A 7391-nucleotide genomic window follows, 5' to 3' on the forward strand; every position below is an offset into this window, starting at 1 on the left:
GTACACAGAAGTAGATGCTTAAAAGAATTGTAACTTTTATGTCTTAAGTAAGGTTTTATGTTAATGGCTAACAAAGAAAAGTTATATCAAGTGGTGTGCTGACTTCATATTTGATTACATGTATCTGTATATTTACCTGAATCTGTTTTAAACAATCTGCCTAACAAAACAGCAATACCAGTAAACCCAAGCTAATTAAAACCTGTGGGCGATAATGAAAAATTAGAGGTAAATACATTCAGATCCACTCGACCTTACTACGGCTCGGTAAATCTGGAAAAGTACAAAAATTGTTCCTGTGCGGAAATCCATAAACTGTGTGAAATATATTTCTTACCTCGTATTGTCTCCTTGGACAGCTCGTTGTTCTGCTCTCAGCACTACTAAACTAACTCCAGTACAAAATATTTCCTCTTTCTTACTATTGCTAAATTTTTCTTATTTCTGAAATACGGTTTTTTTTCATTGAGTGTATCTTTGGATGAAACTTTGAAGGCGTTATAAACATTACATTCTTCCAGAGTGACCAGTAGCCGGCCGGGATGTCCGAACGGTTCTGGGCGCTTCAGTCTGGAACCGCGCGACTGCTACGGTCGCAGGTTCGAATCCTGCCTCGGGCATGGATGTGTGTGATGTCCATACGTTACTTACGTTTAAGTAGTTCTAAGTTCTAGGGGACTGATGACCTCAGCTGTTAAGTCACATAGTGCTCAGAGCCAGTGACCAGTAAGCTGCATCCTCCACCCTATGCAGTACATTCAAAGATATTTCCATACTGTTGCAACTGTTATTTTAAGTAAACGGATATGCTCTAAATGAAGATTTACAATACTTGCATGTGTTCTCCTAAAGAAACACCTACCTGATAGCCCAACATGGAGATTGCTGCATTCACCACATTTCATTCTGCAAATTCCTGTGTTTTACTTGCATGTCTGTATTAACAGGCATTGTTGACGGTAGACAGCCGTCCGAAATTATTTCGAAACATATTCGCTGAATGCGAGTATCTTGGCTTCAGCTGTGTTAGATATTGATGTAGTACCTACTGGTGTTGTATGAAAATTTGTGCTGGACCAGGACTCGAACCTGTATTTCCCTTTTGTCCCGAATGGTTTTAAGGGTGGTGTCTCTGACTAATTTCCCTGTCTTGTGAAACCCGACTCGTACGTTACGAGTTTTATGAAAATTACTTGAGATATTCTGTCTGATACACCAACATAATAAGGCAAAGGAAAGTTGCTACGCTTTTCCTGGATCCACTTCTCGTGTCAGTATGATTTCTTTATCTATTTTGGGATTCCTGTTTCGTAATTTTGAAGTACACATTTCTCCTGTTACACTGATGAGCCAAAGAAACTGGTAGGCTTGCCTAATATCATGCAGGTCACGTGTAAGTGCCTCAACACGACGTGGCATGGACTCGACTAATGTCTGAAGTAGTGTTATTCATAAATCCGAAAGAATACGTGGGGGTGGAGATCTCTTCTGAACAGCACTTTGCAAGGCATACCAGATATTCTCAATAATGTTCATGTCTGGGGAGTCTGGTGGCCAGCGGAAGTGTGTAAACTCAGAAGAATGTTCCTGGAGCCTCCCTGTAGCAGTTCTGGGCGTATGGGGCGACGCATTGTTCTGCTGGAATTGCCCAAGTCAGTCGGAATGCCCAATTGACATGAATGTAAGCAGATGATCAGACAAGAAGCTTAAAACTGCACACGCCTCACACCATTAGGGAGCCTCCACCACTTTGACCCTCTGATGACATGCAGGGTCCATGGAATCATGAAGTTGTCTCCGTACTCGTACACGTCCATCCGCTCGATACAATTTGAAACAAGTCTCGTCCGGCCAAGAAACGTGTTTCCAGTCATTAAAAGCCCAATGTCGGTGTTGACGGGCCGAAGGGAGGCGTAAAACTGTGTCTTGCAGTCATCAAGGGTACACGAGCAGGCCTTCGGCTCCGAGAGCCATATCGATAAAGTTCCGTTGAATGGTTCGCACGCTGACACTAGTTGATGGCACAGCACTCAAATCTGCTGCAAAATGGCGAAAGCGTTGCACTTCTCTCACGTTGAAGTATTCACTTCACTCGTCGTTGGCCCCGTTCTTGTAGGATTTTTATCCGGCTGCAGCGATGTCGGAGATTTGATGTTTTACCTGATTCCTGATATTCGTGGTACACTCATGGAATGGTCATTCGGGAAACATCCCCTTTTCATCGCTACGTCGGAGATGCTGTGCTCCATCACTCGTGCGCCGACTATAATATCACGTTCAGACTCACTTCAGTCTTGATAACCTACCTGGTAGCAGCAGTAAGCGACCTAACAACTGCTCCAGACACTTGTCTTATAAAACCATTGCGGACGGCAGCTCAGTATTCTGCGTTTACATATGTGTATTTGAATACGTATGCCTAAACCGGTTTCTTTGTCGCTTCAGTGTATATCAGCAATGTAGCCGTTATTAATTACTGTATGTTTTTATTATGCAAAACAGCGAGACGTGTACAATAATTCGAATAGCACAAGAAAATCAGTAACAGCCAAATGCAAAAATGACGTTATTTGAGGGACTTGTTGAGACTGTGGACCATAAGAACAAGAAGTTAATTGCGTTCTGCGATTGTGTGTTTTCGTAGTTGCTTAGCTGTGAACATTTCCAGCGCCCCGTGTTGAACGAAGCGGCAACGTAGTTGGTAGTCGGCGGGCGTGCGTTCGTTGACACAGTGGCAGCAGAGCGCCCGCTGGATATTCCAGTCACGGGCGCGCGTACCGAGTCTACTGCAGCTGCAGCAGGCACTGTGTCTCGCCTGCCAGAAGGCTCAAGCATCCGCATTCGCGGGTCCTGGCAGAGTCCGGGCCCCCTCCAGCAGACAAAGACAAGGTGTTAATTGCACGTCTTTATGTCAGGTGTGGTACCGCGGCGTGACGGTTTTAAATTCAGTCGGCGGCGCGGAAAGGATACAAATGGGCCAAGTGGCCTTTGAGAAGTACTTACCAGACTTTTGAGTTGTGTACAGCCTGATTAGCGCTCGCTTCCTCAATTGACATGCCTGTGCAAGACGACTGTCAATTAAGTCACACGTCTCGCTATTACTGCTTCCCTTCTAGAGATTGAAGAGACCCACATTACTCGAGGGCTAGAGGTTTATAAACTGGCCTTGAAGTATTGAAGTTATTTATTAAATAAGATTAAAAAACATAGACATAGAGAAAAAAATGTATCCAAGAAATGTGGGTTTCAGACCCAAAAATATGACGGTGCAGGATGTTGTGCAATCTAGTCGAGTGAGCCTGATGTATTTGCATATGAACGGTACTTTCACACCTTCTGTATTTTTTAAGGTTTAACACTGTCACATAATACGAAATGAATGTGTGTCCGATTGAAGCTTTGGAAACCACGCTATTCCTTAGGCTTCCTAACTTGGACCACTACTTGTCCCAATAAATATCACTTACTTACTGTTAAGAGCAGTAGATATCTTGCTAATGATACACGTCTTGTTTAACAGACGTCTCCCTTACAATATTTGCTGTGAGCCATTGCCTCTAATCGAGGTACCACCAACTTCAGTCAGTAAAATGTTGAGCTCTCCATTTCTCAATGAAAGACAATACTATCCTATTTGGTATGAGATGAGTATCAGAAATAATGATTATACTCCCAAAGATGACGTACTTACTTTAATTGAGCCTGAACTGAATATATTACTTCCTAATAGGACTTAGATATAGCTATCATAGTTGATATTTCTCGCTCAACATAAATGATCTGAAATTGATCTCATGTAGTCACACGTGTTATTATTATTATTATTATTATTATTATTATTACACCTTTAGTGAAGTGAGGCACAAGGTTGTAAGGTGGTTACGTCATTTTGATTTTTGTCAGCTATCGTTGTGCACATCATAGAGAGAGAGCAAGTTATGTTACTGTTAAACGCTCGTTGGTCTTGGTGTGGTTCAGTGTTTATATCTGCACAGTCTGATAAATTCTTAGTTGAAGTCTGCTAGGTGAAGGAAGTATTCTGTAGTGCTGTGTTGACTTGTGATTGTATCTATTACATTCTATTGCAAAGGACTGCAAGGATGAATATGATGTACATATTGAAAGAGAGAAAAGCATATTAATTTTGAATATTTTTTTTTTTAGAGAGAAGAAGTTTGAGGTAAGACTGCAGCACTGCTCGTCTTTGTCGCAATGATTGTTGTCAGCTAGTTAACTTTGTTCTCTTGTTCGGAGATGAATGAAAGACTACCCCACTTCCCCTGAGTCATGCATTAACGTATCAACTGATTAAGCCGTTTGGTTTTTATATAAATTCTCTATTAACATTGCGCCCTTTTTGAATCATCATTCACTTTGTTAAGCAAATTACTGTTCAGAACAACGTTATGTGTGAAGATCACGCGAAGCTTTACTCTGCCTTCTTGAATACATACTTCATTCTAAAATCGTTGTCTTGGACTATCATTTCATAGGAATAGTTAGTCTCTCCATCCCATTGTTTAAAGAAGGTTTATCATTACACATTATCACACTGCGCCAACGGCTTTGCCGCAGTCGTAACACCGGTTCCCGTCAGGTCATAGAAATTAAGCGCTGTCGGGCTGGGCTAGCAGTTGGATGGGTGACCATTCGGTCTGCCGAGCGCTGTTGGCAACGGGGTACACTCAGCCCTTGTGAGGCAAACCGAGGAGCTACTTGATTGAGAAGTAGCGGCTCCGGTCTCGGAAATTGATATACGGCCGGGAGAGTGGTGTGCTGACCACATGCCCCTCCATGCCCGTGGTATGAGGACGACACGACGGTCGGTCGGTACCGTTTGGCCTACATGGCCTATTCGGAAGGAGTTTTTTATTATCACATTGCACCTTATTTATGCAAAACAATTCGAATACTGTTTGGAAATTTCATTTGGAAACAGAAACCTATGTAAGCGACAGCCTGCTTGCTGTTTGCTATTGTGTCCTCGAAAAATATGCAAGAATGTTGTCAAGACCCGAGGTAAGTGGACATTTTGATTAGGGCCAGATGATTGTTTTACTTCAGTTGAGCATTTAATGTAAAGAAAAGTTGTATTCAGACCAGTTGCAGTTAGTTCAAATTAGGTTCTGTCTATTCAAAAGTTAGCGTACGAGCTTTATTTGGATAACAATTTTTGGGTAGATAGTTCTGGTAGTACGTAGACTTTTTATAGAGTGGGAGGTAGATCTGGCCTAGACTGCATAGTGAACACATGGCGGGGAAGCTAGAAAGTGAGAAAATCAAATGAAACTTCGAGCGTCGAGAGCGTATGAGACATTATTCTAGTGATTACGAAATGGAGGCAAATTTAAAAAGCGCTTGAGAATACGAGGTGACTTACCAGTGTGGCTGCACCCGCTCTGCTCTGGATGCATGCACGCACTGATTCGGCTGGGAAACCGCTGTATCTTTTGTAACGTGTCCCTGGTATTCTGGGTAGTGTCACTAGGACTGTGTCGATGTCCGATTTGGTCCCTCATGTTCTATCAGGGAGGTAAATGAGGATTTTGCCGGCGGTGGAAGGACCTCAATATCACGCAGTCTGCTCTTAGAGACACGTGCTGTGTTTCGACGAATATTATCCTGCTGAAAACGAGCACGAGAATGAGACGTATCAAATGAGGATGTGCCATCAGAATTCCGTCAGTCACTACGAGCCTGAAGTGATACCCGAGTGCTCTCCACGCCATAACATCGCTGTCATCAAGAACATCAAGAAAACCAGAAGAATGAAACCACTCCTCAGGTCGCCGTCATACTTGCCGAAGGTGGGCATCCTAGGTAGCGCAGAACCACGATTGATCGTAGAATACAATGCGGCACCATTTAACAGCAGTCTAAATTTGCCGGCGGCGCACCACACCAAACGCGCCTTTTTGTTGTGGTGTTAAATGTAGCTATGCACCGGACGTTAATGGCCTACCCCAGTGCTGTTATTCTTCTACCCATTGTGTGGGGTGTGGTAAGGAATGTTGGAGTCCTTCATTTTCTCGGATGACAAGCGCAGATGGGAAGGGGATAGGATGTGCTCGGCGATCCTCCTTCGTGGTGGTCAGACGAGGTCGACTGGAAAGTTTGTAACTTTCTTTTATAAAAATAAGAAAACTTTATATGTTACGTTGACTTCATCTGTGATCTGTGGACCTGGCCGCTGTGGCCGAGAGGTTCTAGGCGCTTCAGTCCGGGACCGCGCTGCTGCTACGGTTGCAGGTTCGAATCCTGCCTCGGGCATGGATGTGTGTGATGTCCTTAGGTTAGTTAGGTTTAAGTAGTTCTAAGTCTATGGGACTGATTACCTCATGACCTCCCACAGTGCTCAGATCCATTTGAATCGTTTGATCAGTGGAAGGGATACAATATTCGAATTGTCGTGTAGCGCGCTGTAACTGAAAGTGGTGTACTTACTCTGTGTTATCATTAGCAAAACTTAATACGAATCGATTGGGCCGCGCAGCTCCCAATACCAATAAGGAAATAGTCATTGAAAAATACATTCTGCCCTTTAGGCGCTGTATCATGTGGCCTTCTTCAAAATTGATCACTTCAGTCCCTGTGCACATAACAAATAAATTAAATTGTCGTACCTCTAGAGCACCAACGGAGTAACACGATGTATTCTGGTCTCTCATTAAAATAAATACAACCTCAGCAGTGTGCATTGCTGGCCATGATACTTCCAAATGCACATTAAATTCTTTTAGCTGATAAACGAGAACATTTCAGAAAATCCAACTTCTTTAAAAAAATATATGATCTGGTCAGGAAGGAGGTACTGATTATGGTGAATTACTAACACTGAGGTTTTTTTTTTTAGCAAAATTATATTGGAAGTTAAGATTGGCTTTTTAAAAACATCTGAAGATTGAAGTTACATTACTCACAATTGATTCACAAACAATAAGATTTAAAACAGCAAGTATTATCTAACCTCATTAAACCAGTAAAATACAGATCATCAAATTACATACAGTTCTGTTAACAAATTATAGAAGAATTACAAAAGTGAAATATGTAACTAGCCTATTTATCAAAACAGTTTACGTACACTCTGGGGTTACTGAACAATTACAAATTATCAACCAACTCATCTCTACTAACAAGCTGGCAAAAACAAAAATCATAATTATTTAACATCTTTACTTTGACTTGACTTCTGCTTCCAATTTTAATAATATTGACTTACCTAAATTAATGTAACACTTGGTGGCTTCACACAGCGCACCACAGAAACTGCCTACTCGAACGTCTTTCCCTCACAGACACCTGCCTAAAACTGTGCACCTAGTGCTCTCTTACTCCAACACTACAATCTCAGACCAGAAGCAGTATCTTTGGCTTTGCGGTCGTGCACA

This window comes from Schistocerca nitens, chromosome 9 (assembly GCF_023898315.1).
Source record: "Schistocerca nitens isolate TAMUIC-IGC-003100 chromosome 9, iqSchNite1.1, whole genome shotgun sequence".
In the NCBI taxonomy this organism is placed as follows: domain Eukaryota; kingdom Metazoa; phylum Arthropoda; class Insecta; order Orthoptera; family Acrididae; genus Schistocerca; species Schistocerca nitens.